The 27948-nt window shown below is 43.9% G+C and overlaps 23 non-coding genes across 23 annotated transcripts; all 23 read right to left on the bottom strand.

Moving 5' to 3' along the window:
• Positions 1 to 373: 373 nt before the first annotated feature.
• Positions 374 to 445, bottom strand: trnag-ucc (transfer RNA glycine (anticodon UCC)). Its single transcript has one exon. It is a non-coding gene; the product is annotated as a tRNA-Gly (tRNA).
• A 448-nt stretch (positions 446 to 893) lies between these two features.
• Positions 894 to 966, bottom strand: trnam-cau (transfer RNA methionine (anticodon CAU)). Its single transcript has one exon. It is a non-coding gene; the product is annotated as a tRNA-Met (tRNA).
• Positions 967 to 1148: 182 nt separating this feature from the next.
• trnag-ucc (transfer RNA glycine (anticodon UCC)) lies at positions 1149 to 1220 on the bottom strand. Its single transcript has one exon. It is a non-coding gene; the product is annotated as a tRNA-Gly (tRNA).
• Positions 1221 to 1668: 448 nt separating this feature from the next.
• On the bottom strand, positions 1669 to 1741 carry trnam-cau (transfer RNA methionine (anticodon CAU)). Its single transcript has one exon. It is a non-coding gene; the product is annotated as a tRNA-Met (tRNA).
• A 182-nt stretch (positions 1742 to 1923) lies between these two features.
• trnag-ucc (transfer RNA glycine (anticodon UCC)) lies at positions 1924 to 1995 on the bottom strand. The gene has a single exon. It is a non-coding gene; the product is annotated as a tRNA-Gly (tRNA).
• A 691-nt stretch (positions 1996 to 2686) lies between these two features.
• Positions 2687 to 2758, bottom strand: trnag-ucc (transfer RNA glycine (anticodon UCC)). The gene has a single exon. It is a non-coding gene; the product is annotated as a tRNA-Gly (tRNA).
• Positions 2759 to 3206: 448 nt separating this feature from the next.
• Positions 3207 to 3279, bottom strand: trnam-cau (transfer RNA methionine (anticodon CAU)). The gene has a single exon. It is a non-coding gene; the product is annotated as a tRNA-Met (tRNA).
• A 181-nt stretch (positions 3280 to 3460) lies between these two features.
• On the bottom strand, positions 3461 to 3532 carry trnag-ucc (transfer RNA glycine (anticodon UCC)). The gene has a single exon. It is a non-coding gene; the product is annotated as a tRNA-Gly (tRNA).
• A 449-nt stretch (positions 3533 to 3981) lies between these two features.
• On the bottom strand, positions 3982 to 4054 carry trnam-cau (transfer RNA methionine (anticodon CAU)). The gene has a single exon. It is a non-coding gene; the product is annotated as a tRNA-Met (tRNA).
• A 181-nt stretch (positions 4055 to 4235) lies between these two features.
• Positions 4236 to 4307, bottom strand: trnag-ucc (transfer RNA glycine (anticodon UCC)). The gene has a single exon. It is a non-coding gene; the product is annotated as a tRNA-Gly (tRNA).
• Positions 4308 to 4755: 448 nt separating this feature from the next.
• trnam-cau (transfer RNA methionine (anticodon CAU)) lies at positions 4756 to 4828 on the bottom strand. The gene has a single exon. It is a non-coding gene; the product is annotated as a tRNA-Met (tRNA).
• A 182-nt stretch (positions 4829 to 5010) lies between these two features.
• trnag-ucc (transfer RNA glycine (anticodon UCC)) lies at positions 5011 to 5082 on the bottom strand. The gene has a single exon. It is a non-coding gene; the product is annotated as a tRNA-Gly (tRNA).
• Positions 5083 to 5531: 449 nt separating this feature from the next.
• On the bottom strand, positions 5532 to 5604 carry trnam-cau (transfer RNA methionine (anticodon CAU)). The gene has a single exon. It is a non-coding gene; the product is annotated as a tRNA-Met (tRNA).
• Positions 5605 to 6306: 702 nt separating this feature from the next.
• Positions 6307 to 6379, bottom strand: trnam-cau (transfer RNA methionine (anticodon CAU)). Its single transcript has one exon. It is a non-coding gene; the product is annotated as a tRNA-Met (tRNA).
• A 182-nt stretch (positions 6380 to 6561) lies between these two features.
• On the bottom strand, positions 6562 to 6633 carry trnag-ucc (transfer RNA glycine (anticodon UCC)). The gene has a single exon. It is a non-coding gene; the product is annotated as a tRNA-Gly (tRNA).
• Positions 6634 to 7082: 449 nt separating this feature from the next.
• On the bottom strand, positions 7083 to 7155 carry trnam-cau (transfer RNA methionine (anticodon CAU)). The gene has a single exon. It is a non-coding gene; the product is annotated as a tRNA-Met (tRNA).
• Positions 7156 to 7856: 701 nt separating this feature from the next.
• trnam-cau (transfer RNA methionine (anticodon CAU)) lies at positions 7857 to 7929 on the bottom strand. The gene has a single exon. It is a non-coding gene; the product is annotated as a tRNA-Met (tRNA).
• A 182-nt stretch (positions 7930 to 8111) lies between these two features.
• On the bottom strand, positions 8112 to 8183 carry trnag-ucc (transfer RNA glycine (anticodon UCC)). The gene has a single exon. It is a non-coding gene; the product is annotated as a tRNA-Gly (tRNA).
• A 449-nt stretch (positions 8184 to 8632) lies between these two features.
• Positions 8633 to 8705, bottom strand: trnam-cau (transfer RNA methionine (anticodon CAU)). The gene has a single exon. It is a non-coding gene; the product is annotated as a tRNA-Met (tRNA).
• A 702-nt stretch (positions 8706 to 9407) lies between these two features.
• Positions 9408 to 9480, bottom strand: trnam-cau (transfer RNA methionine (anticodon CAU)). Its single transcript has one exon. It is a non-coding gene; the product is annotated as a tRNA-Met (tRNA).
• Positions 9481 to 10181: 701 nt separating this feature from the next.
• On the bottom strand, positions 10182 to 10254 carry trnam-cau (transfer RNA methionine (anticodon CAU)). Its single transcript has one exon. It is a non-coding gene; the product is annotated as a tRNA-Met (tRNA).
• A 702-nt stretch (positions 10255 to 10956) lies between these two features.
• trnam-cau (transfer RNA methionine (anticodon CAU)) lies at positions 10957 to 11029 on the bottom strand. The gene has a single exon. It is a non-coding gene; the product is annotated as a tRNA-Met (tRNA).
• A 181-nt stretch (positions 11030 to 11210) lies between these two features.
• Positions 11211 to 11282, bottom strand: trnag-ucc (transfer RNA glycine (anticodon UCC)). The gene has a single exon. It is a non-coding gene; the product is annotated as a tRNA-Gly (tRNA).
• Positions 11283 to 27948: the final 16666 nt, after the last annotated feature.

Raw genomic sequence — 27948 nt, 5'->3', positions numbered from 1 at the left:
TTGCACAGTAATGGAGGTACGCTGGGCTCATGCAACATGAGTGACATAAAAACATCTATTAGAGTCTGTGGGAGAGTGATTTTGTAAAAGTGCAGCTATGCATGGGAACTGTTTCAGCAAGTAAACAAACTGCCCCGTGTGAGGGTCGAACTCACGACCTTCAGATTATGAGACTGACGCGCTACCGAGGCTTTCACTGGCATAAGCAGCCCTGTTTTGCCAGTGTGCTAACTCATCTGGAAGGCAGATATATAGATTGATGGAGTAATGCTTCTTTCAGTTTCTATAACGCAGTGAGATATTGATGGCATGCTGTTCAGCTGGACTATAAGCACCTGAAGACACTCACAGAGAAGGAGGTCATAAGTAAGGCTGCGTTGGCCGGGAATCGAACCCGGGTCAACTGCTTGGAAGGCAGCTATGCTAGCCACTATACCACCAACGCCAAAGTTGAAACAGCTTTGTAGCGATTATCTTTTATCTTTCCACAAACCTGCTAGCAGTATGTCTGGTTCTGGTCCAGGTCTGGTGTTGTGATACAAGTGTAACAGTCAACAAGTATATGGCCCTCGTCACAGATTTTGCTGTTGCCGAATTTTGTTGATGCTCGATTGGCTACTGTTGCAGGTGTAATCTTAGCCATGGGATGCGGATGACTGTACAGATGTTTGCATCTGAGATCAGTTTGGGCTAGACGTTGAAATTGGAAGGTCTGTGGATCCGCTATGAGACGAATAATGGTATCTACTTCTGAAGAAGTTCTTTGCACAGTAATGGAGGTACGCTGGGCTCATGCAACATGAGTGACATAAAAACATCTATTAGAGTCTGTGGGAGAGTGATTTTGTAAAAGTGCAGCTATGTATGGGAACTGTTTCAGCAAGTAAGTAAACTGCCCCGTGTGAGGGTCGAACTCACGACCTTCAGATTATGAGACTGACGCGCTACCGACTGCGCTAACGAGGCTTTCACTGGCATAAGCAGCCCTGTTTTGCCAGTGTGCTAACTCATCTGGAAGGCAGATATATAGATTGATGGAGTAATGCTTGTTTCAGTTTCTATAACGCAGCAGGTTATTGATGACATGCTGTTCAGCTGGACTATAAGCACCTGAAGACACTCACAGAGAAGGAGGTCATAAGTAAGGCTGCGTTGGCCGGGAATCGAACCCGGGTCAACTGCTTGGAAGGCAGCTATGCTAGCCACTATACCACCAACGCCGAAGTTGAAAAAGTTTCGTAGCGATTATCTTTTATCTTTCCACGAACCTGCTAGCAGTATGTCTGGTTCTGGTCCAGGTCTGGTGTTGTGATACAAGTGTAACAGTCAACAAGTATATGGCCCTCGTCACAGATTTTGCTGTTGCCGAATTTTGTTGATGCTCGATTGGCTACTGTTGCAGGTGAAATCTTAGCCATGGGATGCGGATGACTGTACAGATGCTTGCATCTGAGATCAGTTTGGGCTAGACGTTGAAATTGGAAGGTCTGTGGATCCGCTATGAGATGAATAATGGTATCTACTTCTGAAGAAGTTCTTTGCACAGTAATGGAAGTATGCTGGGCTGATGCCACATGAGTGACATAAAAACATCAATTAGAATCTGTGGGAGAGTGATTTTATAAAAGTGCAGCTATGTATGGGAACTGTTTCAGCAAGTAAGTAAACTGCCCCGTGTGAGGGTCGAACTCACAACCTTCAGATTATGAGACTGACGCGCTACCGACTGCGCTAACGAGGCTTTCACTGGCATAAGCAGCCCTGTTTTGCCAGTGTGCTAACTCATCTGGAAGGCAGATATATAGATTGATGGAGTAATGCTTGTTTCAGTTTCTATAACGCAGCAGGTTATTGATGACATGCTGTTCAGCTGGACTATAAGCACCTGAAGACACTCACAGAGAAGGAGGTCATAAGTAAGGCTGCGTTGGCCGGGAATCGAACCCGGGTCAACTGCTTGGAAGGCAGCTATGCTAGCTACTATACCACCAACGCCGAAGTTGAAAAAGTTTCCTAGCGATTATCTTTTATCTTTCCACGAACCTGCTAGCAGTATGTCTGGTTCTGGTCCAGGTCTGGTGTTGTGATACAAGTGTAACAGTCAACAAGTATATGGCCCTCGTCACAGATTTTGCTGTTGCCGAATTTTGTTGATGCTCGATTGGCTACTGTTGCAGGTGAAATCTTAGCCATGGGATGCGGATGACTGTACAGATGCTTGCATCTGAGATCAGTTTGGGCTAGACGTTGAAATTGGAAGGTCTGTGGATCCGCTATGAGACGAATAATGGTATCTACTTCTGAAGAAGTTCTTTGCACAGTAATGGAGGTACGCTGGGCTCATGCAACATGAGTGACATAAAAACATCTATTAGAGTCTGTGGGAGAGTGATTTTGTAAAAGTGCAGCTATGCATGGGAACTGTTTCAGCAAGTAAACAAACTGCCCCGTGTGAGGGTCGAACTCACGACCTTCAGATTATGAGACTGACGCGCTACCGAGGCTTTCACTGGCATAAGCAGCCCTGTTTTGCCAGTGTGCTAACTCATCTGGAAGGCAGATATATAGATTGATGGAGTAATGCTTCTTTCAGTTTCTATAACGCAGTGAGATATTGATGGCATGCTGTTCAGCTGGACTATAAGCACCTGAAGACACTCACAGAGAAGGAGGTCATAAGTAAGGCTGCGTTGGCCGGGAATCGAACCCAGGTCAACTGCTTGGAAGGCAGCTATGCTAGCCACTATACCACCAACGCCAAAGTTGAAACAGCTTTGTAGCGATTATCTTTTATCTTTCCACAAACCTGCTAGCAGTATGTCTGGTTCTGGTCCAGGTCTGGTGTTGTGATACAAGTGTAACAGTCAACAAGTATATGGCCCTCGTCACAGATTTTGCTGTTGCCGAATTTTGTTGATGCTCGATTGGCTACTGTTGCAGGTGTAATCTTAGCCATGGGATGCGGATGACTGTACAGATGTTTGCATCTGAGATCAGTTTGGGCTAGACGTTGAAATTGGAAGGTCTGTGGATCCGCTATGAGACGAATAATGGTATCTACTTCTGAAGAAGTTCTTTGCACAGTAATGGAAGTACGCTGGGCTCATGCAACATGAGTGACATAAAAACATCTATTAGAGTCTGTGGGAGAGTGATTTTGTAAAAGTGCAGCTATGCATGGGAACTGTTTCAGCAAGTAAACAAACTGCCCCGTGGGAGGGTCGAACTCATGACCTTCAGATTATGAGACTGACGCGCTACCGACTGCGCTAACGAGGCTTTCACTGACATAAGCAGCCCTGTTTGCAAGTGTGCTAACACATCTGGAAGGCAGATATATAGATTGATGGAGTAATGCTTCTTTCAGTTTCTAAAATGCAGCGGGTTATTGATGACATGCTGTTCTGCTGGACTATAAGCACCTGAAGACACTCACAGAGAAGGAGGTCATAAGTAAGGCTGCGTTGGCCGGGAATCGAACCCAGGTCAACTGCTTGGAAGGCAGCTATGCTAGCCACTATATCACCAACGCCAAAGTTGAAACAGCTTTGTAGCGATTATCTTTTATCTTTCCACAAACCTGCTAGCAGTATGTCTGGTTCTGGTCCAGGTCTGGTGTTGTGATACAAGTGTAACAGTCAACAAGTATATGGCCCTCGTCACAGATTTTGCTGTTGCCGAATTTTGTTGATGCTCGATTGGCTACTGTTGCAGGTGAAATCTTAGCCATGGGATGCGGATGACTGTACAGATGCTTGCATCTGAGATCAGTTTGGGCTAGACGTTGAAATTGGAAGGTGTGTGGATCTGCTATGAGAAGAGTAATGGTATCTACTTCTGAAGAAGTTCTTTTGCACAGTTATGGAAGTATGCTGGGCTGATGCCACATGAGTGACATAAAAACATCTATTAGAATCTGTGGGAGAGTGATTTTGTAAAAGTGCAGCTATACATGGGAACTGTTTCAGCAAATAAACAAACTGCCCTGTGTGAGGGTCGAACTCACGACCTTCAGATTATGAGACTGACGCGCTACCGACTGCGCTAACGAGGCTTTCACTGACATAAGCAGCCCTGTTTGCCAGTGTGCTAACTCATCTGGAAGGCAGATGTATAAATCGATGGAGTAATGCTTGTTTCAGTTTCTATAACGCAGCAGGTTATTGATGACATGCTGTTCAGCTGGACTATAAGCACCTGAAGACACTCACAGAGAAGGAGGTCATAAGTAAGGCTGCGTTGGCCGGGAATCGAACCCGGGTCAACTGCTTGGAAGGCAGCTATGCTAGCCACTATACCACCAACGCCGAAGTTGAAAAAGTTTCGTAGCGATTATCTTTTATCTTTCCACAAACCTGCTAGCAGTATGTCTGGTTCTGGTCCAGGTCTGGTGTTGTGATACAAGTGTAACAGTCAACAAGTATATGGCCCTCGTCACAGATTTTGCTGTTGCCGAATTTTGTTGATGCTCGATTGGCTACTGTTGCAGGTGAAATCTTAGCCATGGGATGCGGATGACTGTACAGATGCTTGCATCTGAGATCAGTTTGGGCTAGACGTTGAAATTGGAAGGTCTGTGGATCCGCTATGAGACGAATAATGGTATCTACTTCTGAAGAAGTTCTTTGCACAGTAATGGAGGTACGCTGGGCTCATGCAACATGAGTGACATAAAAACATCTATTAGAGTCTGTGGGAGAGTGATTTTGTAAAAGTGCAGCTATGCATGGGAACTGTTTCAGCAAGTAAACAAACTGCCCCGTGTGAGGGTCGAACTCACGACCTTCAGATTATGAGACTGACGCGCTACCGACTGCGCTAACGAGGCTTTCACTGGCATAAGCAGCCCTGTTTTGCCAGTGTGCTAACTCATCTGGAAGGCAGATATATAGATTGATGGAGTAATGCTTCTTTCAGTTTCTATAACGCAGCGGGTTATTGATGACATGCTGTTCAGCTGGACTATAAGCACCTGAAGACACTCACAGAGAAGGAGGTCATAAGTAAGGCTGCGTTGGCCGGGAATCGAACCCAGGTCAACTGCTTGGAAGGCAGCTATGCTAGCCACTATATCACCAACGCCAAAGTTGAAACAGCTTTGTAGCGATTATCTTTTATCTTTCCACAAACCTGCTAGCAGTATGTCTGGTTCTGGTCCAGGTCTGGTGTTGTGATACAAGTGTAACAGTCAACAAGTATATGGCCCTCGTCACAGATTTTGCTGTTGCCGAATTTTGTTGATGCTCGATTGGCTACTGTTGCAGGTGTAATCTTAGCCATGGGATGCGGATGACTGTACAGATGCTTGCATCTGAGATCAGTTTGGGCTAGACGTTGAAATTGGAAGGTGTGTGGATCTGCTATGAGAAGAGTAATGGTATCTACTTCTGAAGAAGTTCTTTTGCACAGTTATGGAAGTATGCTGGGCTGATGCCACATGAGTGACATAAAAACATCAATTAGAATCTGTGGGAGAGTGATTTTATAAAAGTGCAGCTATGTATGGGAACTGTTTCAGCAAGTAAGTAAACTGCCCCGTGTGAGGGTCAAACTCACGACCTTCAGATTATGAGACTGACGCGCTACCGACTGCGCTAACGAGGCTTTCACTGGCATAAGCAGCCCTGTTTTGCCAGTGTGCTAACTCATCTGGAAGGCAGATATATAGATTGATGGAGTAATGCTTGTTTCAGTTTCTATAACGCAGCAGGTTATTGATGACATGCTGTTCAGCTGGACTATAAGCACCTGAAGACACTCACAGAGAAGGAGGTCATAAGTAAGGCTGCGTTGGCCAGGAATCGAACCCAGGTCAACTGCTTGGAAGGCAGCTATGCTAGCCACTATATCACCAACGCCAAAGTTGAAACAGCTTTGTAGCGATTATCTTTTATCTTTCCACAAACCTGCTAGCAGTATGTCTGGTTCTGGTCCAGGTCTGGTGTTGTGATACAAGTGTAACAGTCAACAAGTATATGGCCCTCGTCACAGATTTTGCTGTTGCCGAATTTTGTTGATGCTCGATTGGCTACTGTTGCAGGTGAAATCTTAGCCATGGGATGCGGATGACTGTACAGATGCTTGCATCTGAGATCAGTTTGGGCTAGACGTTGAAATTGGAAGGTCTGTGGATCCGCTATGAGACGAATAATGGTATCTACTTCTGAAGAAGTTCTTTGCACAGTAATGGAGGTACGCTGGGCTCATGCAACATGAGTGACATAAAAACATCTATTAGAGTCTGTAGGAGAGTGATTTTGTAAAAGTGCAGCTATGCATGGGAACTGTTTCAGCAAGTAAACAAACTGCCCCGTGTGAGGGTCGAACTCACGACCTTCAGATTATGAGACTGACGCGCTACCGACTGCGCTAACGAGGCTTTCACTGGCATAAGCAGCCCTGTTTTGCCAGTGTGCTAACTCATCTGGAAGGCAGATATATAGATTGATGGAGTAATGCTTGTTTCAGTTTCTATAACGCAGCAGGTTATTGATGACATGCTGTTCAGCTGGACTATAAGCACCTGAAGACACTCACAGAGAAGGAGGTCATAAGTAAGGCTGCGTTGGCCGGGAATCGAACCCAGGTCAACTGCTTGGAAGGCAGCTATGCTAGCCACTATATCACCAACGCCAAAGTTGAAACAGCTTTGTAGCGATTATCTTTTATCTTTCCACAAACCTGCTAGCAGTATGTCTGGTTCTGGTCCAGGTCTGGTGTTGTGATACAAGTGTAACAGTCAACAAGTATATGGCCCTCGTCACAGATTTTGCTGTTGCCGAATTTTGTTGATGCTCGATTGGCTACTGTTGCAGGTGAAATCTTAGCCATGGGATGCGGATGACTGTACAGATGCTTGCATCTGAGATCAGTTTGGGCTAGACGTTGAAATTGGAAGGTGTGTGGATCTGCTATGAGAAGAGTAATGGTATCTACTTCTGAAGAAGTTCTTTTGCACAGTTATGGAAGTATGCTGGGCTGATGCCACATGAGTGACATAAAAACATCAATTAGAATCTGTGGGAGAGTGATTTTGTAAAAGTGCAGCTATACATGGGAACTGTTTCAGCAAATAAACAAACTGCCCCGTGTGAGGGTCGAACTCACGACCTTCAGATTATGAGACTGACGTGCTACCCACTGCGCTAACGAGGCTTTCACTGACATAAGCAGCCCTGTTTGCCAGTGTGCTAACACATCTGGAAGGCAGATATATAGATTGATGGAGTAATGCTTGTTTCAGTTTCTATAATGCAGCGGGATATTGATGACATGCTGTTCAGCTGGACTATAAGCACCTGAAGACACTCACAGAGAAGGAGGTCATAAGTAAGGCTGCGTTGGCCTGGAATCGAACCCGGGTCAACTGCTTGGAAGGCAGCTATGCTAGCCACTATACCACCAACGCCGAAGTTGAAAAAGTTTCGTAGCGATTATCTTTTATCTTTCCACAAACCTGCTAGCAGTATGTCTGGTTCTGGTCCAGGTCTGGTGTTGTGATACAAGTGTAACAGTCAACAAGTATATGGCCCTCGTCACAGATTTTGCTGTTGCCGAATTTTGTTGATGCTCGATTGGCTACTGTTGCAGGTGAAATCTTAGCCATGGGATGCGGATGACTGTACAGATGCTTGCATCTGAGATCAGTTTGGGCTAGACGTTGAAATTGGAAGGTCTGTGGATCCGCTATGAGACGAATAATGGTATCTACTTCTGAAGAAGTTCTTTGCACAGTAATGGAAGTACGCTGGGCTCATGCAACATGAGTGACATAAAAACATCTATTAGAGTCTGTGGGAGAGTGATTTTGTAAAAGTGCAGCTATGCATGGGAACTGTTTCAGCAAGTAAACAAACTGCCCCGTGTGAGGGTCGAACTCACGACCTTCAGATTATGAGACTGACGCGCTACCGACTGCGCTAACGAGGCTTTCACTGGCATAAGCAGCCCTGTTTTGCCAGTGTGCTAACTCATCTGGAAGGCAGATATATAGATTGATGGAGTAATGCTTCTTTCAGTTTCTATAACGCAGTGAGATATTGATGGCATGCTGTTCAGCTGGACTATAAGCACCTGAAGACACTCACAGAGAAGGAGGTCATAAGTAAGGCTGCGTTGGCCGGGAATCGAACCCAGGTCAACTGCTTGGAAGGCAGCTATGCTAGCCACTATACCACCAACGCCAAAGTTGAAACAGCTTTGTAGCGATTATCTTTTATCTTTCCACAAACCTGCTAGCAGTATGTCTGGTTCTGGTCCAGGTCTGGTGTTGTGATACAAGTGTAACAGTCAACAAGTATATGGCCCTCGTCACAGATTTTGCTGTTGCCGAATTTTGTTGATGCTCGATTGGCTACTGTTGCAGGTGTAATCTTAGCCATGGGATGCGGATGACTGTACAGATGCTTGCATCTGAGATCAGTTTGGGCTAGACGTTGAAATTGGAAGGTGTGTGGATCTGCTATGAGAAGAGTAATGGTATCTACTTCTGAAGAAGTTCTTTTGCACAGTTATGGAAGTATGCTGGGCTGATGCCACATGAGTGACATAAAAACATCAATTAGAATCTGTGGGAGAGTGATTTTATAAAAGTGCAGCTATGTATGGGAACTGTTTCAGCAAGTAAGTAAACTGCCCCGTGTGAGGGTCAAACTCACGACCTTCAGATTATGAGACTGACGCGCTACCGACTGCGCTAACGAGGCTTTCACTGGCATAAGCAGCCCTGTTTTGCCAGTGTGCTAACTCATCTGGAAGGCAGATATATAGATTGATGGAGTAATGCTTGTTTCAGTTTCTATAACGCAGCAGGTTATTGATGACATGCTGTTCAGCTGGACTATAAGCACCTGAAGACACTCACAGAGAAGGAGGTCATAAGTAAGGCTGCGTTGGCCTGGAATCGAACCCGGGTCAACTGCTTGGAAGGCAGCTATGCTAGCCACTATACCACCAACGCCGAAGTTGAAAAAGTTTCGTAGCGATTATCTTTTATCTTTCCACAAACCTGCTAGCAGTATGTCTGGTTCTGGTCCAGGTCTGGTGTTGTGATACAAGTGTAACAGTCAACAAGTATATGGCCCTCGTCACAGATTTTGCTGTTGCCGAATTTTGTTGATGCTCGATTGGCTACTGTTGCAGGTGAAATCTTAGCCATGGGATGCGGATGACTGTACAGATGCTTGCATCTGAGATCAGTTTGGGCTAGACGTTGAAATTGGAAGGTCTGTGGATCCGCTATGAGACGAATAATGGTATCTACTTCTGAAGAAGTTCTTTGCACAGTAATGGAAGTACGCTGGGCTCATGCACCATGAGTGACATAAAAACATCTATTAGAGTCTGTGGGAGAGTGATTTTGTAAAAGTGCAGCTATGCATGGGAACTGTTTCAGCAAGTAAACAAACTGCCCCGTGTGAGGGTCGAACTCACGACCTTCAGATTATGAGACTGACGCGCTACCGACTGCGCTAACGAGGCTTTCACTGACATAAGCAGCCCTGTTTGCAAGTGTGCTAACACATCTGGAAGGCAGATGTATAAATCGATGGAGTAATGCTTCTTTCAGTTTCTAAAATGCAGCGGGATATTGATGGCATGCTGTTCTGCTGGACTATAAGCACCTGAAGACACTCACAGAGAAGGAGGTCATAAGTAAGGCTGCGTTGGCCAGGAATCGAACCCAGGTCAACTGCTTGGAAGGCAGCTATGCTAGCCACTATATCACCAACGCCAAAGTTGAAACAGCTTTGTAGCGATTATCTTTTATCTTTCCACAAACCTGCTAGCAGTATGTCTGGTTCTGGTCCAGGTCTGGTGTTGTGATACAAGTGTAACAGTCAACAAGTATATGGCCCTCGTCACAGATTTTGCTGTTGCCGAATTTTGTTGATGCTCGATTGGCTACTGTTGCAGGTGAAATCTTAGCCATGGGATGCGGATGACTGTACAGATGCTTGCATCTGAGATCAGTTTGGGCTAGACGTTGAAATTGGAAGGTCTGTGGATCCGCTATGAGACGAATAATGGTATCTACTTCTGAAGAAGTTCTTTGCACAGTAATGGAGGTACGCTGGGCTCATGCAACATGAGTGACATAAAAACATCTATTAGAGTCTGTGGGAGAGTGATTTTGTAAAAGTGCAGCTATGCATGGGAACTGTTTCAGCAAGTAAACAAACTGCCCCGTGTGAGGGTCGAACTCACGACCTTCAGATTATGAGACTGACGCGCTACCGACTGTGCTAACGAGGCTTTCACTGGCATAAGCAGCCCTGTTTTGCCAGTGTGCTAACTCATCTGGAAGGCAGATATATAGATTGATGGAGTAATGCTTGTTTCAGTTTCTATAACGCAGCAGGTTATTGATGACATGCTGTTCAGCTGGACTATAAGCACCTGAAGACACTCACAGAGAAGGAGGTCATAAGTAAGGCTGCGTTGGCCTGGAATCGAACCCGGGTCAACTGCTTGGAAGGCAGCTATGCTAGCCACTATACCACCAACGCCGAAGTTGAAAAAGTTTCGTAGCGATTATCTTTTATCTTTCCACAAACCTGCTAGCAGTATGTCTGGTTCTGGTCCAGGTCTGGTGTTGTGATACAAGTGTAACAGTCAACAAGTATATGGCCCTCGTCACAGATTTTGCTGTTGCCGAATTTTGTTGATGCTCGATTGGCTACTGTTGCAGGTGAAATCTTAGCCATGGGATGCGGATGACTGTACAGATGCTTGCATCTGAGATCAGTTTGGGCTAGACGTTGAAATTGGAAGGTCTGTGGATCCGCTATGAGACGAATAATGGTATCTACTTCTGAAGAAGTTCTTTGCACAGTAATGGAAGTACGCTGGGCTCATGCAACATGAGTGACATAAAAACATCTATTAGAGTCTGTGGGAGAGTGATTTTGTAAAAGTGCAGCTATGCATGGGAACTGTTTCAGCAAGTAAACAAACTGCCCCGTGTGAGGGTCGAACTCACGACTTTCAGATTATGAGACTGACGCGCTACCGACTGCGCTAACGAGGCTTTCACTGACATAAGCAGCCCTGTTTGCCAGTGTGCTAACTCATCTGGAAGGCAGATATATAGATTGATGGAGTAATGCTTGTTTCAGTTTCTATAACGCAGCAGGTTATTGATGACATGCTGTTCAGCTGGACTATAAGCACCTGAAGACACTCACAGAGAAGGAGGTCATAAGTAAGGCTGCGTTGGCCGGGAATCGAACCCAGGTCAACTGCTTGGAAGGCAGCTATGCTAGCCACTATATCACCAACGCCAAAGTTGAAACAGCTTTGTAGCGATTATCTTTTATCTTTCCACAAACCTGCTAGCAGTATGTCTGGTTTTGGTCCAGGTCTGGTGTTGTGATACAAGTGTAACAGTCAACAAGTATATGGCCCTCGTCACAGATTTTGCTGTTGCCGAATTTTGTTGATGCTCGATTGGCTACTGTTGCAGGTGTAATCAGCCATGGGATGCGGATGACTGTACAGATGCTTGCATCTGAGATCAGTTTGGGCTAGACGTTGAAATTGGAAGGTTTGTGGATCCGCTATGAGACGAGTAATGGTATCTACTTCTGAAGAAGTTCTTCGCACAGTTATGGAAGTACGCTGGGCTTATGCAACATGATTGACATAAAAACATCTATTAGAATCTGTGGGAGAGTGATTTTGTAAAAGTGCAGCTATACATGGGAACTGTTTCAGCAAATAAACAAACTGCCCTGTGTGAGGGTCGAACTCACGACCTTCAGATTATGAGACTGACGTGCTACCCACTGCGCTAACGAGGCTTTCACTGACATAAGCAGCCCTGTTTGCCAGTGTGCTAACACATCTGGAAGGCAGATATATAGATTGATGGAGTAATGCTTGTTTCAGTTTCTATAATGCAGCGGGATATTGATGACATGCTGTTCAGCTGGACTATAAGCACCTGAAGACACTCACAGAGAAGGAGGTCATAAGTAAGGCTGCGTTGGCCTGGAATCGAACCCGGGTCAACTGCTTGGAAGGCAGCTATGCTAGCCACTATACCACCAACGCCGAAGTTGAAAAAGCAATGTAGCGATTATCTTTTATCTTTCCACAAACCTGCTAGCAATATGTCTGATTCTGATACAGGTCTGGTGTTGTGATACAAGGGTATTATCCATCCATCCATTTTCCAAAATGCTTATCCTATTGGGTCGCGGGGGGTCTGGAGCCTATCCCGGAACCAATGGGCATGAGGCAGGGAACAACCCAGGATGGGGGGCCAGCCCATTGCAGGGCACACACACACACACACACACACACACACACCAATGGGCAATTTAGCGACTCCAATTAGCCTCAGCATGTTTTTGGACTGTGGGGGGAAACCAGAGTACCCGGAGGAAACCCCACAAGAACATGGGGAGAACATGCAAACTCCACACAAATGTGACCCAGGCGGAGACTCGAACCCGTGTTCTGGGGGTGTGAGGCAACAGTGCTAACCACTGCACCACCATGCCTCCCCCCAACAGCATTTATTTGTTTATCAAACTCAATGATGAATCAAAGATGACACCAAGATTTTTAGTATGTGACCGGAAGTTCTCTGAATGAGGCCCTAATTGTTCTCATGGACAGACCCTGATTGACCAAAACTCATTACCTCTGTCTTGTTTTCATTAATTTGGACGAAAGTCATTGCTGTCTTGTTCTTAATATCCTCCAGACAGTTAGAAAGGGCCATCAGTGAGCAGCAGTCACCAGGTTTTAATGGCAAATAGAGCAGCGTATCACTGGCATAGCAATGATATTTTACATAATAACGTTCACAAATAGAACCCAAAGGTAACATGAATAGAGGGAATAGGAGAGGGCCTGTATCACAGGACTGGATATGTTTACAAGGCCATAGTACTGAAGGGGTGTGGTCATCCCACACAGTGACAAGCCCATTCATTCACCTCATCTAGGCCTTTTACTAGGGATGTAAGGTCCTTGTTTTCCTCTCAGACCCTAGAACACACTGCCAAGCTCAGATTCCCGATCCCACATCCTGCTTAAGCCCTTCCCAAGATCAGACACTACTTTTGTTTTCCTTGTTCTTATAGAAAAATGATGGTCTTTGCCTTTTATGCATCATCACTGTTCTGTTAATTACACATGACCTAATCTAAGTATTACACAAACAAAGCATAATTACTTAGAGATGTCATGAGGTGGAAAATCCTTATTCAGTTAATTATTTTCCCCACAGGTGCTGACAGTGTGTCTACAGTGAAATGGGTCTGTGTACAGAGAGGATGATCTGTAACAATCCCATATTCCTATGGTGACAGATATAAAACTCATGTGAAATACTGGTGCAGAGGGTATAATGTGAGGTCCTGTACTCCCATAGTACACACTGACTCTCCACAGGAGGGTAAAGTGTCAGTCAGAGATGATCCTGACCAGCGAGTCTTCACTGTGACCATCAACAATCTGACAGCTGAGGACTCCGACCGGTACTGGTGTTGTGTGAAGATCAGTGGAGCCTCTTTGGTCAGGTTAATCTGTCAGTCACTGATGGTAAGATGTCTGTACTGCAGACTGTAGCCAATGAGATGCACAGTATGTAACATGTCACTGAGTCAAAAAGGAAGGACCTTAATACAAACACTGATGGAAAAAATGTTTTAATATTTAAAAAATCTGCATTTTAATTTAATTCAATATGATAAACGAGACTTGGAAGAAGTAACAGTGTCAGCTAAATTGGGCGACTTCATGAGGTTAAATATGATAAGTAATATGTTAAAAAATGTCAGTTTATTGGGCAAACATTTACATACAGTATGTATGTCGTAATGGGCTGATATTCATAAAGATTTTATTGCTGTGAAAATCTTTGAGTGTTTTACCTGTGTGTTGAAGTCCTCCAGGGCTGTCAGTGGACAAACAGGAGGTGACGGGTGTGGATGGAGACAGTGTCAGTGTTACTATGGAAACAACAAAAGACAAAGGATGTGGTGTAAGATTGGGGGCTCCTGTACATCAGAGAGATCAGTGAGTTTGCATGGGAGGCCTGTCCTGATCAGGGATGACACAGAAAATAAAACCTTCATTGTGACAATGAGTGGGCTGGAGAGGAAGGACACTGGCTGGTATTGGTGTGCTGCTGTAAACCTGCAAATTCCAGTTCATATTACTGTTAAACATAAGTAATTGATTTAAATCTGCCTGTGAATTATTTATGCTTCAATATAAATAGATACATACTAATCAACCCAGCAGTTTCACTCACGAAGGGGTTTGTGCTTTTTTGTGGGGATAATCCCCTATTTATCAGCTGTTGTGAAACAGAGTTATTTATTGGGATTATTGTTTCAATGATAGTGGCACGTTGGTCCAGTAGGCGGCGCTGTTGCTTCACGCCTCCATGTTTAGGGGGTTGAATCTGGCTTCTGCTCTGTCTGTGTGGAGTTTGCATGTTCTCCACATGCTGTGTGGGTTTCCTCCAACAATCCAAAAACGCACAGTCAGGCTAATTGGTGTCTTTAATATTGAATGTGTGTCTTCTAGTTTATGATCAGTCTGTAATATGACAAAAATCACAGCATTTTCCACAGACATACAGCCAATCACTTGTTATGTATACAAATCCAGACAAATCCATGTAGCTTGCAACTTAATTCAGGCATTTTTTCATCTTTGTGAGGATGAATTGTTACTAATGGTGTGCAGACTGACTAACATGTCTGTAGGTGGTTTTTCATTGCAGCGTAGGCCAGTGTTACAGTTGTACTCTGTAATATCTGTTCCAGTGCTGCATCCATCCATTTTCTGAAACTGCTTGTCTAAGTCAGGGTCCCTATGGGCGCAAGGCAGGGAACGTCCCATGACAGGGTGCCAACCCATTGCAGGACACGCTCACACTCCATTCCCTCGCACAAGCACACCTACCGGCAATTTGACAACTCCAATTAGCCTCAGCATGCTTTTGGACTGTGGGGGGAAATCAGAGTACCTGGAGGAAACCCCACAATGACACAGCGGGAGCATGCAAACTCCATACACACGGAACTCCAGCGAAGACTTGAGTACACGTGCCAGAGGAGTGAGGCGACAGTGCAAACCACTGCACCACCATGCCACCCTGATACAATAGATACATTAAAATATGTTAATAAAATCATTTATCTCACCTCTTCACTATCAGTGCCCTGGGATGTGAACACTAATTCATTGTTCTCCATCTAATCATTTTCTCTGTAGAATATCTTTCATAATTTATATTTCAGTTTCAAGAGTGACCTTTTCTTAGTCTTTATTGACTAACAGAACACTGCTTTTTATTAACAATCCTTTCTCCTGTTTCCACTGCTCTCCTTTTCTCTGCACATGATGAAGAAGGAGGGGATAATGAAAAACTGAGGTAAGCATTCAGCAGCATTTACAGTAGTGTGGGGGTCCAGCTAGCAGCATTTACCTGATCACACAGTAATGGGAAACTGTCATTTTAATTTTAAGAGAAAAAAATATTTCCGTCCATCCATCCATTTTCCAAACCTCTTATCCTACTGGGTCGCGGGAGGTCCGGAGCCTATCCCGGAAACAATGGGCACGAGGCTGGGAACAACCCAGGATGGGGTGCCAGCCCATCGCAGGGCACACTCACACACCATGCACTCTCACATGCATTCCTATGGGCAATTTAGCAAGTCCAATTAGCCTCAGCATGTTTTTGGACTGTGGGGGGAAACCGGAGTACCCGGAGGAAACCCCACGACGACATGGGGAGAACATGCAAACTCCACACCCAGGCGGAGATTCAAACCCGGGTCCAAGAGGTGTGAGGTAACAGTGCTAACCACTGCACCACCATGCCGCCCCGAAAAAAATATTTTTTATTTTATTTTCTTAATAATAAACTTGAGATCCCATCCTATCCAGGTGATTATCAAGGTGGATTTACTTCAGTAAGAATAGATTCACTGTTTTGTTCTTCAGGTTTCAATGTGATACGTGTGACTGACAGACACACTGGTGTATTATGTCTCTGACAGATGGGAGCAGGTTCTGGATGCTGTACTGAAAGTTGGGACTGGTGTGTTTTACCTGATTTGCACCATCATCAGCATTCAGCTGCACTGGACCTCCTGTAGAAAACGGGAACCAATCAGAGAGAAGCAGAGGGTCTCCCTGGATCAGAGGAAGCTGGCAGAGGAGATGACCTTCGTGGAGCAGAATGAGTCAGACGAGCTGTAAAATAAACGGTTATGCTAACTGCAGTGAGGCCTCTCTCACTCGGCCCTGCTCAGTCTGTACAGTCATAGCATGAGAGTCAGTTAAACACAGAGGGGTTGATTATCTGCTGGGAACCTGTACAACCACGTATTGGCCACTTATTCACAAGTGCTTTGCTGCCACCTGCTGGTTAATGTTTAATAATCGTTATCTTGTGAAGGTAAGACTGGTTTTTATTAAATTGTCTCTTGATTCTGAAAAAATATGGTACTATGCAAAAGTCTTCGGCCATCAAAGAAAACGTTTAATGCTATTTATCTGGGTTGTGTATATTTGCTCAGAACAAAAACACAATTATCATAAAAATATATGCAAATTAAAAGTGACAATAAAAACTAACAAGAATTTCTTCTTTTCTCCATAAAGTTACTGATGCCTTGTTGGATCGCTAGATGAACCACGCTTTGGATCCTAAACCTCTCCTCAGGGGCATCCCAGCCATTCCATGTATTTGCTAAATTCCGCCACCAGCTCACTTAATTAATTAATTTAATTAAACAAATGTTAATGATGCATTGATTAGCCATAGGAGTTGTGTTAATGGTCAAGTCAAAAATATATGGGTCTATTGGATGGTTGGTGCAAATGACTGGGCTGCCACACTTTTACGGACAAAATATTATAATTCTAGACCAAGATAAAGATCATTTTAAACATCATTTTCTTTGACGGACCAAGGCTTTTGTACAGTTTTGTATATGTCTTTTATACTGGTCATTATTTGTTTAAATACATGATTAATAAATTGATACTTTTTTTATTCCCTTTGTCCTGTCGGGCAGCTTTAGCAGATTCATGGTCTGAATGCACTGCTGTGCCAAACATGTTTGCTTTACCATGAGGAGCTCCATAAACTCTGTATAGGCCTCTCATGTTGATCGATTTCATTTTTTAAATTTTATTTATTTATTTCATTTTTAACCCGTAAAGTATTGCAGTGGGTGAGCTGGCCGAAGAGGATGGACAGATTAGGAGAGAAAAAAAGAAGGAAAAAGAAAAAAGAAGTAAGTGAGATGAAATGAAAGTTTTTAGCGGGTGTCTCTAACTTTGCTCTGCCGTTGCATGCACACCACTTCCAGGGCCAGCCTTGCTCTCACGCTGATATACTGTCAGATTATGCACATCATATATGTTGTTTAATCCTTAGCTTATTAGTAAAGGCTGTTTTGTACTTACTTCATGTGATGGTCCACTTTACTGTGGCCTTGAGTCACATTAGAAATTTATTTCTGATATATTTAACTTCCTCATTTTTCTTTTGCACATGAGCACAAAACAGCTAAATCATTAGCATGATGCAGAAGTTATTCTCAGACAGGCACTTTATCTAAAAAGCAGAAATGTCGTCATACACGATGTGAGGGTGAGACTGCAGACACACTTTGTGCTGCATACAGAGGGTCTGACCTCAGGCCTTTGTGTCAGTTGTTATTATGTTTGATTTGTGATTCTCACCTGGAGGCCCATCAGCGGATGAAGAGGAGCATCAGAGGAGCCTTATGTGTGTCTCACTGACCTCAGATCTGTGCAGACTGGCACTTACTTCCTGATTCTCCATAACTTTGCTGTTTCTCTGTCTTTATCTGTTACTCAGGAGTCCTGAAGTCCAATGAAAAATCCACTTTCTCCTGTCTATTTGGCTGGTACAAGTTCTGCTCACTTCTGCTTGGGTTGCATGGGTCACCAGCCACTTGTCAACAACTGACAGACCACAGCCTACCTGACCAATGTCATCACTGGTGCACCTAGGTATAAAATTTAGTCTCACTGTCTTCAAAAAAGGTCACTGTCTGGAACCCCATGGAACCACATTTTTGATTCCTTAGACAAGAGCAAACTGAGCAGCTGCATCACGGTCTGATTTGGGAACTGCCTCGCCTCAGATCACAAGACCAGCGGATAGTGAGGATAGCTGAGAAGATTATTAGAGTCTCTCTCCCCTCCATCATGGACATTCACATCACACGCTCCATCCGCAAAGCCACCAACATTGTGGATGACCGCACCCACCCCTCACATAATCTTTTCACTCTCCTAGCATCTGGAAAAGCATTCAGGCCTCCACAACCAGACTCAGAAACATGGCGCCTGACTACTGAACTCTCAGGGACTGATCTGATACCACACACAACACACACACACACAGCTGTGTAATTATATCTTTGTGGGGACTCTCCATTCATTTCTATGGGGAAAACTGTAATCCCAACATCACAACTTTAACCCCTACCAACCCCTAACCTTAACCATATGTAACCAAACCAAATACAAGACTTTTGGCATTTTTAGTTTTTTGATTGTATTTACAGATCTTTGTGAGTACCTGAAAATGCCCCCCCAAAACATCAAAATAGCAGGTTTTTGTCACATTGTGGGGGACATTTGGTCCCCACAATGTAATATACACCTACTCCACACACACACACAGATTAGGTATTTGAATCTTTGTGGGGATTCTCCATTCATTTGTATGGGCGTAACCCCAATCCTAACTATGGCAACCTTAAACATTGCAGTAGTTACCAAGCAGTAACAGTAAGCAACCAAACAAAATGCAAGACTTTTTGAATTATTCCTTAGACTGCATTCACAGAATTTAATAAAATTCAGTATCTTCTTACTTTCGGGTACGAAAACATGTCCCTACAAAGTCAAAATAACATGTTTTATAGCACTATGTACATAACCACCCACCCAAACGCGCGCACACACACACACAAACAGGCCTACCTACAGTATACCCTCCATAGATTCCTGAATGAAATATCTGTAAAGCAGTTATTATGGCATGGCGTTTGGTTTGAACATGCAGTTTTTAAGAATATTGCGCTAATTCTAAACGAAAGACTGCACTAATTCTAAAATGGCTGTATAAGAACTTTATTTACCATTAAATAAATTATAAATCAAACCAAAATTTAGTCTCTCAAAAAACTTGTATATGACATATCTTTGTTCACATTATGAGAAATTAAAAACACCAGGACACAGAATGTGAATAACAAGAACTTCTTTCTCAAAAGCGTACCTACCAACATGGCTAAAATGCTAATTGCGGTCACCAGCTATGGAAAAATAAACAGCGGTAAACCCCAAACATCGCGGTATTATGCATTACCGTAATACTGCATAGAAAAGACATAATGTCATTAAAAAATTGCAGTCAGTATTTATAGAGAGAACTGCGTGGTTTCCCATTGACAAGTAGATACATGGTTTACGGGCTTGAAGGCGGTTAGATCAACAAATCCAATCACGCTCAGCCAGAACAAGCACGAGCTAAACATACTACTTTTTATTGGTTCACCTTCAAATTCGTCCCGCCCTGACAATTAATTCTCGTTTTCATTCGTTGAAAATGGCGTCAGTACACATCTTCATCCTTTCGACCAATGAAAAATTTCGCTGGTTTCCATAGAAACAAAATCAGTGCAGTTTGAACATAAACTTTCTGACAGAGCGATGGCGCAGCGGTGAGAAGCATCTCTTCGTATGTTTCTTGCTATTTCTTCAGATTATGTTTTGTTAGCATAGTTAATTGTATATTTCATTTTATGTCGTGATATAGTTCATGCAAATATTGCCGCAAAATATAATTGAAATATATTTAAAATTAGTAGCTTAAACTGTAGATGCTGTGGCCATTTTTCGTAATGTGATTGTTTATATTTAAATTGTAAGAGAAAATTATTGTGTTAAACTTAAAAACAATAAGACTTATGGTTGAAATGATTGGTTTTACTCATCCGGTCTTTCGTAATGCGTTTCATCTGAAGATGTTATTCTGAAAAGAGCCCCTATACGTTTAGATTAACCGTTTGCTGGGTTCATTACCATGGCGATGTTATAACGTATCGAAGCAGTGTCCTGATTTCGACAGCGTTACTGTATAGGTTGTGAAACAGTTTTAGTAATTTGCCCGCTTCTATCGAAGTAGCGTCGATGCCACGAGCAGCTAATGAAGGCTCCATCCCTTTCCATAGGCATTCTTGGTGAAAAGCATTTAGCAAATGTCTGGAGTACGTTGAAAATACAGTGTCTAGTTTGGCTTTGAGAGTATCACAGACGGCTAGTTAATTATGTCTTGTTTATTCACCAAGAATGAAAATTCCGAAAGCTGTTTCCTGGACCAACGACCAACACTGGCGAGCCTGGGACCTGTGGGACGAGGTGATCGACTGGGGAGTGAGGAATGGTTTGGAGGAGTGCTCACCAGCGACACCCCCCATTGTCCAGGCTGGGGAGGTTATGGGGGGACTGGGAGGTGTGACTGACTGGTGTAAGGGAGGGGAGGGTGTGAGAGTGATAGGCAATGCTGGCATTTTCTCTGAGACTCTTCAGGAAAATTACGGCCTGACATCTGAAGAGTGGGAAATTTATAAGACGTATTACCTTCACAAAAAGAAGAAGGTGAGGAAAAATAGGACCAGTCAGGGGGTAGGTGAGGTAAAGGGTGAGGTTAGTGGGGAAAGGGTGGAGGTGGCAGAGAGGGAAAGACATGTGCGTAAGATCTCCGGTGTACAGGTGGAGGGTGCAGACCAGAATGTAGGCATTAATAAAATGCAAAATGGAAGCAATGGGAAGCAAGGTGAGGTGGGGGTAAATGTGAAGGTGGTTAAGGTGGAGGGGGGGAATATTACCCTAAAGGCAGCGGATACGAAAGGAAATGTGAAGGTGGAGGCTTTGCAAGTCCGAGTGTGTGAGTTTGGGCTTGCAGAAGTAATTTCTGGGGATGTAAATTTTGAGATTGTGGGGGTAGAAGTAGGGGAGGTAATTATTGAGGGTGTGGACATGGTGAGAGATGTAACCATATTGGAAATAATAGTAAGTGATGTACTAGTTGATATTATAAATAGAGAAAGAGGTAATGAGGAAACTGGCGGTGTAGAGATAGATGTGGGTCAGGTAGAGATAGAAGATGTAGAAGTGGTGGAAAATTAATATTAAAGTTGAGCTTGTAGAGCTCTTGACACAGAGAAGAGCCAAAATACAAGGAAGATGAAGTTGTGGTTCTTCTGCTGCTGTTTGGGGAACATTAAACGTTTGAAACAGTATCAAAGATAATGAATTGAGCATGATAAATTTTGAGATGTATAGTGGAATGTTTATTAATAATTGTTAATGTGGCGCCCCTGAACCCCCTCGGTTGGCCGCCCCTGCCGGTTGTGTGGGGTCAGGGATGAGGACTAATCGGGGCCAGTCGGGGATCTGGCCCCGGTGCCGGGGGGGGCCCACTCCTGCACGCCCTTATTGTTCCCCTGGGCCGGACACCACATTTCATACAACACTAGAGCTTTGAGGGGCAGTGGGGAGGTTTTACTTGCACATTAGACAGCACATGACACTAGGGCTGAGGAGGTGGGTATAGGCAGGTGGGGTTCTGCCGTCTGCCAGCGGTGGGGTGCCTGTGCCTCGACTGTTCACCTGCTTTTTGCACTTTAGTTATATACACAGTCCATGCTACATTAGGGCCTTGGGGTGCAGGGAGGGGGATGGGGGACTCTGCCATCTACCAGTGGTGGGGCCCTCATACTCGAACTGCACCCAATAATTTTAATGCATTGTAGACATAAACACACAACTCTCTCACACATGTACATGCACCCTTCACATTAACATGGGATGGGGAAGCAGTGGGGGCTGAGAGGTCCCCCCTAACTCTCTGTCTCTGGCCCTGCGCGGGTGGGGCTGGCCCGGCAGGTAGAAGACGGCCCTGGCCGGTGTGGGCCGTCTCCTCTTGTGGGCTGCGTGGTCCTTGGCTCTGCTGCGCCGTGGTGGGGCCCTGGCAGGCGGTCCGGGGTATCTAGGGATGCTCTGAGCCCTTCTAGGCGAATTGGAGGGTTCGGTTTGGGCTGGGCGGGGGGTCTGCCGCTCCCCAGTTGACGCAGGTCCACTCGTGGGGTGGGGGGGGTGCACTTTGTTTGTATGGGTCTCCCTTAGATCATCCTGCAGTGTCGGGGAGGGGGGGGGACGTGCCGGGTCGCTACAGTTGGCGGTGATCCGTCCTGCCGGGGAGCGGGCTGGGGGGACCGTCCGCCAGGGGAGTGTTCCCGGTTGATGGGGCCCTTTGGCCCTGGACCCGCTTCCCTCGGTGGAGGGCTTGCGGGAGGGACTGGGGGGCTCGCTGTCTGTCCCCCCTATGCGGACCTCCTTTTACAGGGGTTGGGCCCCCCTTAGTCCCTCGTGGGCTCCGTCTCGGGTTGGGCGGGTGGTTGTCTTGTGGACGTATAGCCATGGGCCGTGTGTTTCTTATGGTTGTTTGTACTCTGCATTCCCCTACACTTTATTTTCTCCATCCCACCTTTATTACTACGATTGTTGTGTCTGTGTCCCCCTCTCTCCCCGGTTCGGGGAGTTCTGAGCGGCCACACTCTTTACACTGTATCTTTAATTTAATTTAAAATAAAGTTGTCCTCCGAAGAGGGGGGGTGGTGGTGGGCAGTTTAAAAAATAATTGTTAATGCTTATTCACAGCAAAACTGAATACAATTTGAAAATGATCTTTTTAGTATTATGTTCAGAGTTACCAGTGTCACCAGGTAAGTTAATTTGATTTAATTTCTTTTAAACGACACACACATAAATATTATGAGCCTCATTATGTATTTGTGTTTAATTTATTGTCTATTTATTAAGCACCATATCTTAAGGAAATTGTCAAGGTTCTGGAAGGATGCAGGTAAAGGCAGGCGTCGGGGAAAACGAAGGGGATTTTATTCTAATAAAAACACAATGCAAAAGGCAAAAGGAAACAGACCATGAGGGGTCAAAACCAGGCTGGGAGAGCAGGGGGGAAACACAGGATCAGCAGGATTGATCCTATACAGCAGGATCGCACACGTAACAATACAATGACTGGACTGGGGAGCACAGGACGAAGAGGCACTATATGCACCACAGATGAGGAGCAGACGAGAGGGACCTGGGATCATCCACACAAGGGCTGAAACGGGAGGCAGGATTAAACGAGAAATAGATGTAGCTCATTAGCACCACACCACAGGGAAGACGAGGGAAACGGGCATGTGGGGAGTGATGGGCATGTAGTCCAGGTCACCTGTGTTACCATAGACTTTAACGTGTCCTGCAGTCTTGTCCCCCCCCACACCCTCTGCTTTTACTCTTCCTCTGTTTCTATCTTCACTCCAGATCCCACACATCTCCAGCCCGCTGTTCCTGGGAAAAGCCACCTGCCAATCATCCTTGGAGCAGTAGCCATTCTCAAGATCTCCTACATCACAGATCACCTAATAAATACAGGACCTGTCGACGACTGGAGAAAAGGAGAAACGCTGAAGCACACTGGGCATTTTGGAAGCATTTCATCATAATAAATTACCTTTGCCTTTACTGTTTCTGTGTACAGTTTCATTATAGTAAATTGCACTTAGTTGTGATTACTCAGTTACAAAGACAATGGGTCACTCTATAATGGGTGATGGTATGCTTTTAGCTGTGCTTCCACAGGTTGTATCTGCCTTAGTAAATGACTAAATGTCTTTTTCACAAGTGATTTTGATGATATTTGTAGAATTAAATTAAAGGTAAACCTGTACATTGGTTAAAATAACATCTGACTGCTACAATAATACATCATACAGCGTCTTTTGTACTAATGTGCTACCTTGAGACATTCAGGTTGTATAATGAACAATTTTAATAAGAATTGTGTTAAGTAATTAACTTTCAAAATCTATCAATACCATGCAAAAGTGTAAAGTCAAATTTATGAGATACTTATTACAATAAACGCAAGTAGTCTGTACCCATTTAAAGAGGCTTTACATCGTACAGCTTCTTATACTGGTCTGGTTGGTGGGTATAAAGGATCAATTAGAAATCTTCCTCCTCCAAATGTATCATATCATTTCATGAGTTTTGGTAGAGTGGGGGTAGCAGGATAATAATAGGATTTACTGGTTATTTTTGATACGGTAAAATCGCAAGACGCAGAAAAATAAAAATTTGTGTATGGTCAGAATTATCAGTGGTAGGAGATTTTGTCCCTACTACCATCTGGGAAAAGAACATTCTGGTGCTTATCTGTGAAGAAGCAATTTCAGGAGATATAAATCCTTGCAAAAAGTAGTCTCCCACTCTATAAATAGGGTGCAATTTGTTTTTTCACGCAGTGGAAATGGAAATGTTTTTTTAATGTTGATGACGACTGTAACTGGTCAAAAGGTGGCGCCAAAGATCCCCAGTAATGCATCGCCCATTAATGTACAGATATCCCCCTGCCTCACCGTGCATGACTCCTCCAATGGTGCTGATGTTTAACAGTACATTCATCCTAACTATACAATTTGATATCTGGTATCGTCCTGTCAGTTTTAACCCATTTCTAAGTCCTGTATGGTTTAGGTAGCTTTTTTTCCAAAATGATGACCATGAATTTCAGCACATATAACAAATATTGAACTATAGGCATTAATTGAAATGCTCTCTCTCACAGACACACACATATTAGATGTCTATGTATTTCAAATTATTTAATACGAATTAATCTGTTTTATAATGTTCACACAGAAAAAGCTTTTGTGTTCACATTTTACAACCCCAAATCAGAAAAAGTTGGGATGGTATGTAAAATGAAAATCAAACTGAAAACAGCACTTTGTTAAATTAGCTTAGACCTGTATTACATTGAAAACAATACAACAGGACATTATTTAATGTGTTCCTCGTGAATTTCATTGTTTTTTTTTTCAAACACGTATTCCAATTTTGGTTCTTAGAACACATTTCAAAAAAGGTTGGGACAGTAAAGCATTTACTACTTTATAATGTTGCCATTCCTTTTCACAACACTTAAAAGACATTTAGGGACTGAAGACACCAAGTGATGTAGTGTTTCAGGTGTAATTTTGTCCCATTCTTCCTGCAAACAAGTCTTAAGGCGGACAACAGTACGGGGTCTTCGTTGTCACATATTGCCCTTCAAAATGCACCACACATTCTCTATTGGAGACAGGTCGGGACTGCAGGCAGTCAAGTACCCATACCCTCTTCCTCCGCAGCCAGGACTTTGTAATGTGTGCAGAATGTGGTTTCGCATTGTTTGTTGAAAAATGCATGGGCGTCCCTGGAAAAAATGTCTTCTTGAAGGTAGCATATTGTGCTCCAAAATCTCTATGTACTTTTCAGCATTAATGGTGCCATCACAGAACTGCAAGTTACCTTTGCCAAGGGCACTGACACAACCCCATACCATGACAGACCCTGGCTTTTGGACTTATTGCTGGTAACAGTCTGGGTGATCCTTTTCTTCTTTGGTCTGGAGCACACGGCATCCATTTCTCACAAAAAATACCTGAAATACTGATTCATCTGACCACAGTACACGTTTCCACTGTGTGATGGTCCAACTCAGATGCGTTCTGAGCCCAGAGAAGCCGACGGCGCTTCTGGACACTGTTAAGATGGGGCTTGCTTTTGGCACAGTACAGTTTTAACTGGCATTTGTGGATGTAACTACGTATTGTGGTACTTGACAAAGGTTTGCCAAAGTAGTCATATGTGGTCATATCGCTTATAGATGAATGACGATTCTTGATGCAGTGCCGCCTGAGGGATCGGAGATCACGGTAGTTCAACTTAGGCTTGCCTCCTTGTCCTTTACGCACTGAAATTCCTTCAGATTCCTTCAATCTTTTAATTATGTTATGCACTGTTGAAGGTGAAATATCCAAATCTCTTCCTGTCGTTCTTTGAGGAACATTGTTTTTAAACATTTCAATAATTTTCTCACGTATTTGTGCTGCTTTTGTACCAAATCATAATTACAATCACCTATTGACATCACCTCTTTCAAATCACATCATTATTTAACCAATTTACCTCACTACTGGCCCTAAATTGCTCCTGTCCCAACTTTTTTGGAAATATGTTGCAAGAACCAAAATTGGAATACGTGTTTATTTTGAGAAAAGCAATGAAATTCATGAGGAACACATTAAATAATATGGTGGGGGTAACACAATAAATTCAAGATATTTGTTTGTCATGCAAATGTAGTGGTACACTGGCAGCGAAATGAAATTGTCGTTACTCCAGTCGGTGTAATAAACACACTAGTAAAAGGACATCAAAATTAAACAACGTGAATTAACAAAAGAAGTACTGAAACTACAGAAAGATAATTGTCATGCCCGACTCGTCCGCTCCTCGTGTGTGCCACGCCCCCTGATTACCCACGTGTATTTCCCTGATCGTCTCCAGCTTCGTCTAGTTACTTTGATTAGTCCTGTGTATTTAAGTCCTGGTCTCCCCGGTTTCCCTTGTCCGTCATTGATGTTGGTCGATGTTCGTGCCTTTGTCTTTTATTAAACCCTCGTTTGCCCTGATTTTCGGCTTCCAGTCCTGTTTGCCTGATTCCTTACCCGCCTGCATGCACGATCGCCTGTCTGCACCTGACCGATCGTGACTATAATAAGAAAATATAACAATAAAGATGAAAATGTATAAAAAATATGTAGAAATGTTTAAAGTACAGATTGTAGTTATAGCATATTTTAGCTTTTAATCTGTGATGTTAATGATCCTACGGGCCTGGGGGTAGAAGCTTCTCCTCGGCCTCTCAGTCCCGGCCATAAGGCCCCGGGGACTTATGCAGGGCGGTAGTTCTGTCCTGGTGATTCTCTGGGCGCATGGTATCACCCTCAGCGGGACTCGGCGGCCCTCAGAGCTGGAGCTGCCGTACCGAGCAGTTATGCTCCCGGAGAGCACAGATCCCACATTGCCGCTGTAGAAGGTTTTTTGTGGCACAGACGAGAGTCTGTATTTCCACAGCTGCCTCACATGATACACTCACTGTCAAGCTTTCAGCACTAAAGTTACAGATTACTGGGTGGCCGAGAGGTCTGTGAAATTTGGAGGGTCAGTAGCTTGCCTGGGAACCCTTAGCATTCAGCGAAAACTGAACAGAGAGGCCTGTAGCAGGGTTGTCTAATTTGTTTAGCTGGCTGGCATAAGATTTTCAGTTTGAAACAAGTATGCACACAGATTTACATGTACGTAACAGTTTTATTACTTTGTAAATAGTTTGCAGGGTTTTCAAAGTACCCCAGTGCTTTTGATATAGCGAATTTTAGGTTTATAATGAAATAATATAGATTTGCCCTAAGATTTAATAAGATTTCTTGCGTGAGCGTGAGAGTCTGAAGGTGTGAGTGTCACACCAGATGGGTGAGAGCTGGCAACCCTGGCTCTGTTCAGTAGCCTCAGAAATTCTTTCGAACTTTCCAAACACAGCTGATGGAAATCAATGGACGCAAAGGTTCTCAGTGACCATTTTAGCTTGTTTTTAGACTAAAGGCCTATGATGGATCTTTGGAATGTTGCGGAGATACGAATGCTGAGGACAGCATACTTTGTGCTGTGAGTGTTATGTTATCCATGTAAACAAAGAGGAAGTACACAGTCCAACCAGATACTATATTGAAATGCTAACAAGTTTTTAAATATTTTTATTCAAGTGACTTTAAGTCTGGATAATGTTTTTAATGGTTGGAAACGTGTGTATTACTGTATAATTAAATAATTAAACTTCTGAAATGGCCGCTCAGTGCAGGAGGAGGCTGCAAACCTGAAGAGGCACACAACCGTATGGGTGGGGCAGGGGATCAATGGTGTGAGGTAGAGGACCAGGGCAGTGGGATTGCAGTGGCAGAAGGG

This window comes from Brienomyrus brachyistius, chromosome 4, assembly GCF_023856365.1.
Source record: "Brienomyrus brachyistius isolate T26 chromosome 4, BBRACH_0.4, whole genome shotgun sequence".
In the NCBI taxonomy this organism is placed as follows: domain Eukaryota; kingdom Metazoa; phylum Chordata; class Actinopteri; order Osteoglossiformes; family Mormyridae; genus Brienomyrus; species Brienomyrus brachyistius.
This window is presented reverse-complemented; position numbering and strand designations above follow the sequence as displayed.